Source organism: Trifolium pratense, linkage group LG1 (genome assembly GCF_020283565.1).
Source record: "Trifolium pratense cultivar HEN17-A07 linkage group LG1, ARS_RC_1.1, whole genome shotgun sequence".
NCBI lineage: Eukaryota > Viridiplantae > Streptophyta > Magnoliopsida > Fabales > Fabaceae > Trifolium > Trifolium pratense.
Genome location: NC_060059.1, coordinates 53611806 through 53625458, shown reverse-complemented (window position 1 = coordinate 53625458; position 13653 = coordinate 53611806). Strand labels below are relative to the sequence as shown.

General features: G+C 36.4%; 1 long non-coding RNA gene across 1 annotated transcript; it reads left to right on the top strand.

Annotated features, from left to right (window-relative positions):
* Positions 1–3229: 3229 nt before the first annotated feature.
* On the top strand, positions 3230–6051 carry LOC123899249. The gene is made up of 2 exons (XR_006805552.1): positions 3230–3920; positions 5837–6051. It is a non-coding gene; the product is annotated as an uncharacterized LOC123899249 (long non-coding RNA).
* Positions 6052–13653: the final 7602 nt, after the last annotated feature.

Here is a 13653-nt window from a genome sequence, read left to right as displayed (position 1 = left end):
TTTTGTGTTTTGTGATATTCAAACCAGCGCTTTATAATCAGATTTTCAATTTTTCCGCTGCGTATTTTCGAAAAAGATTTTATAAAGGCAGAGTTAATTAAATAACGGGTTTGGGTGTTACAAAGTGGTATCAGAGCGGGTCGTCTTCGGACTGTGAGGTTATGTGTCAATCAGAGCCGTTCTGTGCAGTCTGATCGAGTGAGCGTGTGTGCCAGTTGTGTCTGTCTTTTCTTGTTGTGTGTACTTGATGCGATTGATACTTATCATTGTTAAAAGTTATCAAGTCAAGTAGTGGTTGTGTATTTTTATGCTTAAAGTTTAAAAATTTGTGTGGTTTGAACTTTTGGTTTGTAGATGCTTATTGCTGATTGTTGATGATCCGGCATGATGTAAGACTGCATGTGATGAAGATTTTGTTGAAAATATAAGATTATTTTCTTTTGAGTAAGTGAAAATGAATTTTTCACTAGAGTGAGAAAGGAGTAGGATGTAAGTAGATCCTAGTGTGTGTTGTTATATGTTTGTTTATAACATGTGGTAGATTGATTACTAGTACTTAGTGTGGTTCTTTAATTGAACTATGTGAATGTATTCTCATGATGAGAACTTGTTTGAGAACATGCTATGTTTTATACATGTTTGAGTAGATGTTGTAAGTATGCGAGCAAATGAAATGTAATGCATGTACTTGACTCGATGTCTTGTGTACATGGATGTTTTGTTGTCTTACATATATTTTAGTTATAAATATATGTATTGACATGTTGTTGTGTTTGCGTATGCTAGTTGGTATGAAGGTTGTTACACTAGTATATGTGGGGAATAGAATACTTATGTATTTGCGTAGTGGCGTATATGTCAAGAGGACTGTACAGGATATTTGTGTAGATGTCAAGGTTTAATGCCTTACGTTTACCCTTGTATGCGACACGCATGTGAATGTTGTCGGTACTAGATTCTTTTTGGGAGAATATATTTAGAATCGATAGAATGACTAGGAGTTTATACCGGAAGTTCTAGTGGAAGAGTATAGATGGGTTTGAGATAAGTGGGGGAGAAAGTTGTGTCTCTCCGAGATGGTTCGAATGTGAAGAAGTTAGGATGGATGGAGATGCTCTTGAAGTAGATTGTTCAAGATTGATTAGTGTTGTTCGAAGTGGAAGGAACTTGGACAGCAAGTTGTGAGGATTGCTAGATGAGAAGTTGTTGGACTAAGTGTTCGTCATGGGATCAACACTGAGATTGGTTAAGAAAGATGAAGACCGTTTGGAAACGATTGGAGATCGTGTAGTGTACAAAAGAGTATGGACTAGAGGCGGATGAGAACTACAAGAATTTCTCAGAAGCAATACCATGGAATGGAAGGAGTAGGACGTTGTCGTTCAGACAAGTTGAGTAAGGACGAGTAGACGTCAATTTGATAAGGGATTGAAAGTAAAGTTCTTATTTGGAGAGTATTTTGGAGGAAATATTAGATGATCATTCCGGAAGATTCAGAATGAGTCGAACTAAAGTTGTTTAACCGTAAAGAGAATGTGACCATTGTGGAATGGTGGAACGGACAGAGATGTTAAATGGAAACCGTTGTTGGAAAACGGAGAAGACGTTGTGCGTTAAGAGTAGGCGAACCTAGTGATGATTAGGTGATGGTTATAAGAATGGTGGGAATACCTATAGAGTTGTATCGGTGTGAGCTAAACTTGTTAATTATTAGCAAGTGAACCTTTAAGGAAAGTAAACATTTTGAATAGTTCGAAGAGACTAGTCAAGATTGGAATAAAGATTTTGTGTGGATGAACTTTAGGATGTTATGACTTTAAGATAGTCACGAGATGCGAATAAGAACTGATCGAATGGAGAAAAGTATGTTTGTCACAGTGAAGAACGATAAGGAACGTGACTAGTTGGATTGTGTGCGACAAATAAGGACGTTGTTGGAATCAACAAGATATGAACTGTGGTTGTTTGGAAATCAACTTTTGGATAGTCACCGAGATTGAATATGGAATTACTAGGTGATCGAGAAGAGCCTAGGAAGGATTTATAGCGGTTGAGTGTGTTAGAATCGAGTAGTCATTTCTTGGAAAGATTTGAGAAGCTTAGAATATAGATGTTAAGCTTAGAGAACCATTAGTGTTGTATAACCAAGGAAAAGAAGTGAGTTCTCATAGTAGATGAGAATGAAATTAAGAGATACCATAGTAGGTTAGTAAACTTGTGAGGGTATCAAGTAGTAGAGGATGGTATGAGTAGTAGAGTTATTTCAAGATGGAAGTGGGGTGACAATTTGATGGATTTTGTAAGAGCTTGTCGAGAAAGAAATAATTTCATTTGGATAATGATCGGACGATTAGTGTCGGAGTTGGATGAAACCTTAGGAGGTTGAGATGGAACTGAGAGCGAAGTATCATTTTTGGATGTTTGGAAATAAGAAAGTATCAGAGAGAGTGTTTTGTAACATTCGGAAGTAAGAATGAGATTGACAACGACTTATTGGAAAAGTCGGTGGAGATTTGAGATGTTGGACACATCGTATCCGTTGGAATAGTAAAATTATACCATGTGGTAAAGGAGTAAAGGATTTCGAATATTTTCATCATGGATGGTGAAACAACAATGAGTCTATGGGTGACTTAAAATAATATTTTGATAAGGGTATCGCGGCGGAAAAGCGACATTGGAAATGTTATGTTACGTAATCTAAGAATTTAACGGTTAGAGGTGGTGAATTTGATAAGTGTCAAGAAAAATTTGAGGAGTTGATCAACTAAGGAATGTTGAGGTTGTGTTGTCAACTAAATGATTGGAATAAGATTTGACGCAGTTAAGGGATTGAAGAAAAGTTGAGGACTTATGGAACTTGAAAAGTTGTAAGGTATTCAACGAAAACGTCTTTTCAAGGTGTATTAGACTGATTAGAGTTTGTTTTGAGTGGTGCAGTGAGTACCGTAAGATATTAAGTGGACGTTTTGGTGGTTTGATAAGAATGGTTTATACCGACATCATGATTGTTGACTATCTATCGACAAATCGAGGGATTAGCTGTCCTTGATCTATTGTTGGTAGTAGACGAGATTGTGTTGGTTGGGATAGACTAATTTTGTCAAACTTATTAATACGTGGAGTTTGAAGTGTTTTGTTGGAAATCGGATAAAAGAGTTATCCGGAGTTGTTTTAAGTCGGGTAATTTTCGAGGGCGAAAATCTTTTAAGTGGGAGAGAGTTGTAACGACCCGAAATTTATTATTCGTTATTTAATTATTTTATTACGCGAGGGCGTAATTCATAATTATTTTATTAAGCGGCGAATAATTAATTGGCGCGAATATAAGTTAATACGCGAGTTAGGAGCGTTACGTGAGTGAACCGTATTATTGGGCCTTGGATTTGTTATTGGGCTTTTGGCCCAATGGGCCAAGACAAGTGGGAAGGGGGAGGTTTACTCATGCAAGTGGGAGGAGATATTTCCACAATTTTTCTTGTTGGATAAGAAGAAGAGAAAAAGTCATGAGCAAGTGGATGATCATGGTTAAGTGAGTGAACCATGATTAACTTGAACTTGGAGAGCAAGACTAGATCAAGTGACCATGATTCTTTGTGTGGTGAGCAAGAATAGATCAAAAGGCCATGTTTAATTCAAGCTTTCTATATAATTATATGAATAGGAAAAATCACATAATTCATTCATTTCTTTCCTCAAAACCGTGAGCCTTCCTTATCATGCCTAACCCTTCACCAAATTTTCATTTCTTCACCAAATTGATCCATTAGAAGCTTGTTGGAATCATGGGAGTTCAAGGATCATCATCCCTAAGCTAGGGCAAGCAAGAGAGCAAAGCAAGAGGGTGCTAGGGCTTGAGAAAGAGAGGAGCTCATGAGAGCTAGAACATGAGGAGCTTGAGGATTCATCAAATTTCTAAGGTAAGAGAGTTTGTTTCCATGATTCATGAGTGGTTCAAGAGAGGGGAGGTTGTCTAGGCCTCCATTCCCAAACTCTCTCACTCATTTTCTTTGGGGTTTTGGGTGATTTTCTTCATGAATCATTGAAAGGAAAAGATCATGAGATGTTATTTATTCATGACATGATTGTATGAGGGAATATGTAGATGTTTGTTAAGGAAAAAGTTTGTGTTCTTGATGAATTTTGATATGTTCACAAGCTTGTATAAATGGAATCATAACTATGTGTATAAGTGTTTTTGATGGTTAAAATACTTGTGTTTAAGTGCTTATGAATATGCTTGGTTGATTGTGTTGATGTGTGGTTATTTTGGTGTGCTTTGCCTAAGCCCTAGATTGGCCTTAGCCAAGCTCAATGATTTGCAAAGTGTTGATGAGTTTTGCAAAATGTTCATGAATTTCTTTGAATAATAAGCAATGAATGATGTATTGATGTTTAAATGGACTTTTGTAAGTGATTTGAGTATGTATATATGTGTGATGGAGTTTAGAATATGAAAAATGGTCTATGTGAGAGTCTTGAGAGTTTAGAGTTTGAAATGAGAAATATAGAAAATTGTTATCTATGAGGTCTGAACCTTTACGTGCATTTTTGACCTCTTTTCGTTGTGAACTGGTTTTAGTGGCCAACATAACAGTTGTAGCCCTGTTTGTTAGCTTTCCAACGAGTATATTTGCGTCTCCATTGGACTTTCGTAGCCCAAGTTATGATCGTTGCAATGAGAGGCTGTCATGCAGAAATCCTGCACAATTTGTCTGTGGCGCACCGTTTTAGAGGAGTGGCGCCCAAGCGCCCAGAGAAGTCTAGAAATGCCATTTTGACTCTGTTTTGTGACGAAGGCTGGCGCCCCAGCGCAGGCACTGTTCACAGGATTGAAAATGTTGACTTTTGGTTGACTTTTGAGGGTTTTCGACCTCGGAACCTATTTTACTCAGTTTTTCGTGTAGACTCCGATTCCGGTGTTTGTTTTATGAGTTGAGGCATGCTTAATGTAGTTGTTATATATTAATTGCATGAGGGTTGTGTTGATGTTTATGTGATGATAGCTTGTTGATGAATGATGATGTTTATTTAAATGTCAAAGAAGTATATTAAGGTGTTAATCAACTTAATAAAGAAGGATATTAGAATTATGTTATTCTAATAAAGAAGTATATCGAATTATGTTATTTGATAAAGACGGATATTAAGGTATTGATTATCTTAATAAAGACGGACGTTGGATAGTGTTCCACGTTATTGTTGATGGGCTATATGCCATAATTGTTGATGGATATATTCATGAGTTTTGAGTGCATGCATCATGAATATTTAGGGATATTGGCTTGTCCAATAAAGAAGGATATCGAACTATATTTGTTTGATAAAGAAGGATATCGGAGGTGAAATACCCTGATAAAGACGATGGTACCACATGCATTAGAGGTGTCTAGAGGACATAACATGAATGTGAAGCATTAGATTGCATTAGGGATCTTGTGTGCATTTTATGATAGATGATGTTTGACACATACTTGGTAAATGTTGATTGTTAATCCGTATGTGAGGAGCAGAGTCCGTCATGACTATAAAATGAACAACGCAGGGTCCGTCATGACCATAATCTGAACAATGTATTTGTGGTGTTAGATTACATTAGGAACTTTATGTATATTCCTATTGGTAATTGAGTTATGTGATAATTGTTGACGTACAAGTGATGTTTGAATTATAATTTGTCTGGTAAATTATAATGGAATATTTGTTGATGAATGTGCGTGTGAGTTAGTAGTATGCATGATAGTGGTGTAAAGCGTAGGTGCATTCTTATGCTTGTTTTATTGATCATGTAAACTAACTCTCTGCTTTGTGTTAATTGGAACCTTTGGGGGTTCAGATATCCAGATTGACAGGTTATATGTTAGCTTGTCCGAGTAGCGTGGTGAAGCTCCGCTCTTATTGTGACACGGGGAGAAAAGGGGTTTTGTATATATATATAAAAATTCCTTTAGAAAATTACTCTGTAATTGCTTATGTTTTCATATAAGAATTATTCTTTGTGAAAAGTATTGGTTTTGTATAACTTATAACGCATCGTGTTGATGCGGAGGATTTTGTGTTTTGTGATATTCAAACCAGCGCTTTATAATCAGATTTTCAATTTTTCCGCTGCGTATTTTCGAAAAAGATTTTATAAAGGCAGAGTTAATTAAATAACGGGTTTGGGTGTTACATTTATAGCACTAAGATTGTCACAGTAGAGTGTCATGACATCTTGCTCCACACTATACTCTTTCAACATTTGCCTCATCCATAACAATTGAGAGCAACTACTTCCAGCTGCTATATATTCTGCCTCAGCTGTTGATAGAGATACACTATTTTGCTTCTTACTAAACCAAGATACTAGATTGTTTCCCAAGAAGAAACATGCACCAGAGGTGCTCTTTCTATCATCAGCACTTCCAGCCCAATCTGCATCACAATATCCAATTAAGGTAGAATCATTACCATGAGTGTATAGAATTCCATAGCCACATGTGCCATTGACATATTTGAAGATCCTCTTTACTTGAGTCAGATGACTCATCTTGGGCTCAGATTGGTATCTAGCACAAACACCAACTGCAAACATGATATCAGGCCTGCTAGCAGTGAGATATAACAAGCTCCCAATCATACTTCTATAGAGACTTTGATCCACATCAACCCCTTTCTCATCTTTGGTAAGCTTCAAGTGAGTAGGTGTAGGTGTCCTTTTGTGACTCCCACCTTCCATTCCAAATTTCTTCACAATGTTTCTTGCATATTTTTCTTGAGAGATAAATATGGTGTCTTCCATTTGTTTGACCTGAAGACCTAAAAAATAAGTTAGCTCACCTACAAGGCTCATTTCAAATTCAGATTGCATTTGATGCACAAAATGTTCCACCATTTGTCGCGACATTCCACCAAATACAATATCATCCACATATATCTGAGCTATCATTAGCTTCCCTTTCTCTTCTCTTACAAACAGGGTTTTATCATTACCACCCTTCTTGTATCCATGGCTGACAAGGAATTCAGTCAGTCTTTCATACCATGCTCTAGGGGCTTGTTTCAATCCATAGAGTGCTTTCTTTAGTTTGTAAACATGGTTAGGAAAGCTTGGATCTACAAACCCTTTTGGTTGCTCAACATATACCTCTTCATTTAGATAGCCATTTAGGAATGCACTTTTTACATCCATTTGATATAGCTTGAATTTCAAAATGCATGCCACAGCCAAGAGTAATCTTATGGACTCCAAGCGAGCAACTGGAGCAAAAGTTTCATCAAAATCTACTCCTTCTATCTGGGTGTATCCTTGTGCTACAAGTCTGGCTTTGTTTCTAGTAATATCACCATTTTCATCAGTTTTGTTCTTGTACACCCACTTTGTACCAATAACATTTATACCATCTGGTCTAGGTACTAGATCCCATACCTCACTTCTTTTGAACTGAGTTAGTTCATCCTGCATAGCATTGATCCAGTATTCATCAGTCAAAGCTTCCTTAACATTCTTTGGTTCAATCTTTGATATGAAACATGAATTGGAGATTGCTTCTTTTGATCTTCTTGTTGCAATTCCTTGATTTGGATTTCCAATGACAAGTTCCAGAGGATGATTCTTCTGTGTTCTAGTAGATGGTCCCTTGTTTGGTCTAGGAACCTCTGTAGTAGATTCAGAATGTTGATCAGGTTCAGGTTCAGTTTGATCAACGTCAGGTGTTGGGACAGGTGTTATGACATCTGTCTCTTCAGCTGGATCTGCACTTGTTGTATCACTGTCATCAACAACAACATTAATTGATTCCATCATAGTTCTTGTTCTGGAGTTAAAGACCCTGTACGCTCTGCTGTTGGTTGAGTAACCTAAAAATATCCCCTCATCACTTTTGGGATCCAATTTTCTCCTAGGTTCTCTATCTGCCAAAATATAACATTTTGACCCAAACACATGGAAGTACTTCACAGTAGGCTTCCTATTCTTCCATAGTTCATACAATGTTGTAGCAGTACCTTTCCTTAATGTTACTCTATTGTGAATGTAACATGCTGTATTCATGGCTTCAGCCCAGAACTTGTAAGGAACATTTTTGGCATGCAACATTGCTCTAGCAGATTCCTGTAAGGTTCTATTCTTTCTTTCAACCACACCATTTTGTTGAGGTGTAATTGGTGAAGAGAATTCATGAATTATTCCTTCAGCAGCACAAAAATCAGTAAATTTAGAGTTTTCAAATTCCTTACCATGGTCACTCCTGATTCTTACAATACCACAGTCTTTCTCTTTTTGAAGTTGTACACAAAGATTTTTGAATTCTTCAAAAGTCTCAGATTTTTCCCTAATGAAATTCACCCAAGTATACCTAGAGAAGTCATCAACAATAACAAGAACATATTTCTTACCTCCAAGACTCTCAACTTGTATGGGACCCATCAGATCCATATGTAGTAACTCAAGAACTCTAGAGGTGGACAAGTGTTGCAACTTTTGGTGCGACACTTTGGTTTGCTTCCCAATCTGACATTCACCACAGATATTGCCTTCCTGTATCTGTAAGATTGGTAGTCCTCTGACAGCTTCTTCTGATATGACTCTCTTCATGCTCTTCAGGTTAAGGTGTCCTAATTTTTGATGCCACAGCTTAACCTCTTCATTTTTAGTTAAGAGACATGTAGATACATTACCTTCTTCAAAAGGGATCCACAAGTAGCAGTTGTCTTTTGATCTAACACCCCTCATAAGGATGTCTCCTTCATTATTGCTGACCAGACATTCATTTTTTGTAAAGTTGACTTTCATGCCTTGATCACATAGTTGGCTTATACTGATTAGATTGGCAGCTAGTCCTTTTACAAGGAGAACATTTTCAAGTTTTGGTAGACCATGGTCAATAAGTCTTCCAATACCTTTGATTTCCCCCTTTGCTCCATCTCCAAATGTCACAAAACTTGTGGCATAAGATTTTACTTCCTTTAAATATTTTTCAACACCAGTCATGTGTCTGGAACATCCACTATCAAAGTACCAATCTTCTTTTGATGATGCTCTGAGAGATGTATGGGCAATCAAACTTTTCCCACTGCTTTCAGCTGTATACCCCTTGGTATTGGTTGCATCATCTTTTTGCTTCCATTCCATCTTTGTTTTAGTGATGGATTGATCAGATTCTTGTGGAATTTCACTTGGATAACCATACAGTTTGTAGCAATAAGGCCTTATGTGCCCCTTTCTTCCACAGTGATGACATCTCCATGAATGGTACCTGCTTCTTGGTCTAGGTATAAACCTAGGTCTCTGCCATCTTTGCTGATGTGGTGCCACATGTGGCAACACTTGTCTCTGCTGTCTAGGAGACAGGTGTGACGACATCCTGTCATGCATTTTTGGAGACGGTTGTTTACTTATCTCAGGTATATACTTCCCTTCTTTGTTGTAATCCATAATCCTATTAACATTTTTGTATTCATACCCAATGCCTGTTTTGGATCTACTAGGAGCAGGCAAAGTTTCCAGAATTTCATCTAGATCACTCCCTTTGAATAGCCTAAGAACATGCTTCTTTAAATTCTCAAGATGAGAGTTTAATTCAGTTACCTCTTCATTCAGATGGGCTATCTCCGTCAGTTGTTTAATCTTGTCAGCTTCTAAGTTTATGATAGTTGCCTTCTGTTCCTCAATGATCTTTAAACTATCTTCCCATTTAGTACTAAATTCAGAGATTCTTGACAAATTAGCAGCTTTCTCAGTTTGCAATTTAGTGATTGTCTCTTTTTGCTCTTCAGAGACTCTGCAGACTTCTGCACTCTTCAGACACAGCTTTTTATATGATTCAGCAAGTTCATCAAAGGTTAGTTCTTCTTCACATGATTCAGTGTCAGATGTGCAAACACTTGTCAATACATGTATAGCTTTTCCAGTATCGGCTTCTCCTTCAGAATCTTCATCTGACCAAGTTACAGTTAACCCCTTCTTTTGTTTCTTCAGAAAGGTTCCACATTCACTTCTAATGTGACCAAACCCTTCACATTCATGGCATTGAACACCTTTATTTGGAGCTGATTTCTCATCTGTTACAGGTTTTCTGAAATTCCTGTAAGTGTTGCGACCAATGTCAGCTGCACCTGTCTTAGAGCGTTTGTCCATTCTCTTTAGCACCTTATTAAATTGTTTTCCCAAAAGAACCATTGCATCAGAGATGCTTTGTTCAGATTCTGTGTCACTCAGTTGATCTTCTTCCTCAGCATTTGAAACAAAAGCAATACTTTTGTTTTTCTTATCCATCTTTTCATTTGTGGCTACCTCATAGGTTTGTAGTGAACCAACCAGTTCATCTAGCTTCATATCTGTGATATCCTTTGCTTCTTCTATAGCTGTGACTTTCATGTCAAACTTCTTAGGTAGAGACCTGAGCATTTTTCTTACCAGCTTTTCTTCAGGTATCTTTTCACCCAAGGCATCAAATTGATTGTCAAAATCAAGTATGGTCATGTGAAAATCCTGAATGGTTTCATCATCATTCATTCTTAGATTCTCAAACTTAGTTGTTAGGAGTTGTAGCTTAGACAGCTTCACTTTAGAGGTACCTTCATGAACAGTCTCAAGAATTGTCCAAGCTTCCTTAGCACAGACACACTTTTTGATGAGTCTGAATATGTGCTTGTCAACACCATTATATAGTGCATATAATGCTTTTGAGTTTGCAAGAGCAAGCTCATCTTCTTCTTTGGACCATTCTTCAGCAGATTTCAACTCAAGAGTTGGTTTACCATCTTTGTCCATCTTCACAGGTGGAGTCCATCCTCTCAGAATTGCCTTCCATGTCTTGCTATCAATTTGTTTTAGGAAGGCCATCATGCGGGACTTCCAATAGTCATAGTTTGAAGCGCCAACCAAGAGAGGTGGTCTGGTAACAAAACCTCCTTCATTGTCCATCCTTGCCAGAAACGATTTCCCTGGAGCTCACCCTAAAATTCAGAACAGGGTGCCTGCTCTGATGCCAATTGAAATTCCTGGCACACAGTGGACAGGTGTTGCTCAAGGTGTAGCAACACTTGTCTGTTGTAGACAGATGTTGTTACTGGTGCGCCAACACTTGTCTATAAATAGAGTAAATAACATAAAACAATACAAACAGTAAAGTAAATAACACACGAGAGTTGTTAACCCAGTTCAGCCTAAAGCCTACTCTGGGGGATACCAATCCAGGAATGAAGTCCACTATCAGCAGTATTACTTCGAAGCTAAACTCACCCGTTTACAACTTCTCACTTAATCACTACCCAATGACCCTTCTACCTAGGAACTCCTAGATATGAGACCCCGTCCCAATTCCTACCTTAGCAACACAGACAGCGCTGCTATTCAATTCCACAATCACAACAGGTGGAGACACACTCCTAAGAAACTAGGATTCACTCTTGCTTAAAAGCTTGCGAGTAAACCACACAACACAATAGAACAATCTCCGTACTTCAAAGCTTAGGAGAAGTTCACACTTACAACTCAATAACACTCAGGTCCTAAGCTTGCATCAATGAGACACAAGATAGGCTCACAATTAACACTCTAAAATCCCTAAAAACACACGCTTTGTAATACACGATTTTAGATGCTTGAAACCATATGCTTGCCTTCGTATTTATAGTAGTAGAATGACTTGGGCTTCAAGACAAAATTAGGGCTTCTAGAATTGCGGCAGCAGTGATATATTTTTGAAATCAATAGTTATATTTTTGAAACCGTAAAAATATATTTTCCAAAAATATAATTCCTTTGGAAAATAAAACTAGGGTTTAGCTGCCTCATGAAACACATTAAACACGTGCGCCTTCCTCTGTAAGAAACCTTGAAATAATTATTCAAACAGATCTTCAAAAGATTGAGTAGAAATTTAAACCCGCTAGCTGGCGCGCACGATACAGAGTCAGGTGTTGTTCCAAAGTGTAACAACATTTGTCACAACACTTGGGGTCAGCACACTTGTCTCAACACTTGGCTAAAATATGTTTTTGCAAAATGTAGCCAATTCATACAAAAACCCAACAGGATATCTAATCCATTGAAGCACTTTATTTTAAGGGTTTATAATTAATAACTAATCTGGGAGCACCTCTCTCTAATTCTCCCGGATTATTGACATAAAATCCTATACAACTCCAAGGAGATTTACTGGGTCGAATTAATTTTTTATCTAAATAATCTTTAATTTCCTTTTTACAATATTCTAAATATTGCTGATTCATTTGAATTGGTCTTGCCTTTGTGGGTATAGACCTTTCATTAAAGTTAGGTTCATATGGTAATGTTACAATATGCTTCTTCCTATCCCAAAAGGCATTGGGATGTTCGGAACATATTTCTTTTTCAAAACGTTGCTGTAATAGAATAATTTTGTCTTTTATATTTTTAGATTCTAATTGGCTTTCTATCCTTTTATATTGAATTTCTTTATTCAGCATATTAATATGTATTTTCTTTTGAGAAATTAAATTAATTGTAGATGTGGAAAGGTTTTGAACAATATTTAAATCTTTAATTCTAGGTGCTTCGAAAAATCTAAATATAACTTCCCTTCCCAGGGCATTTGAAGTGATAGCTTCATGAGAAACTGTAAAATGGTATAATAATGAAAGAAACGGTGTACCTAAAATGATATGTTGATGAATATTTTTTTACTAATAAAAAATGAGTTTTATAACAAATATGATCTTTACAGATCTTAGCATCTGTTAATTTATACTGAACTTGTAATCTATGACCTCCTGCACCACTTAATCCTTGCAAAGTTTTTTCATAAAATTTTGTAGGTATTAATCCTTCTTGGATACAGTTCATGTCTGCACCAGAATCTATTAACGCTACTAGATCAAATTGTTGATCTTTAACAAGCAAAGTAATGGGACAAAGCCATTTATGTGTAATCATTCTATTTAGAGTGGCAATATAGGGGGGACTATCCATATCTTGCTTCATATTTGAAGTTCCAACTTCATTATTTATAATTTGTTTTCCCTTTAATTCTAAGTATTTAACTTCTAGCTCTAAATCTTTTACCTTTAATAAATCTATTTCTTGTTTCATGAGAGAGATTTCATTTTGTAAATCTTTAATAGTTATTGGGGGAGTAATAATAGGTTTAAATATATTCATGATTTCTTTAAATTCTATTTTTTGAACTGTATTTTTATTCTTTTCTTCATGATCTATCATGTTTTTAATTTGTAACATGAATTCTTCCTTTTGTGAAGATTCAGGCATATCTCTTAATATACTTATTAAGGTAGTAGCTTCATCACTAGTAATTACATTTATACCTTTAATACATCTATCGCAAGTACATAATTCAGCTCCTAAACAACAATCTTCTTCAGAACTAATTTCTGACTCGGAACTAGTTAATATTTGGTTAAGGTCATCTTCTTCACAAGAAGATTCTTCAGAGCTAATAGATGAGGTATCATTTAACATAATATCTCTTAATACATTAATAATATTTTCTTTTAACTGATCACTGATGTCTAATTTATGAATTTCGTTAATTTTTTGTTTAACACGGCAAGTTTTTGCATAATGACCAAAACGCCCACACTTAAAACATTTAATATCAGATTTATCATTCTGAAATGTCTTCTTTTTTCCCTTAGATTTTTTATAAGATTTGTCTTCAGAGGGTTCTTTAT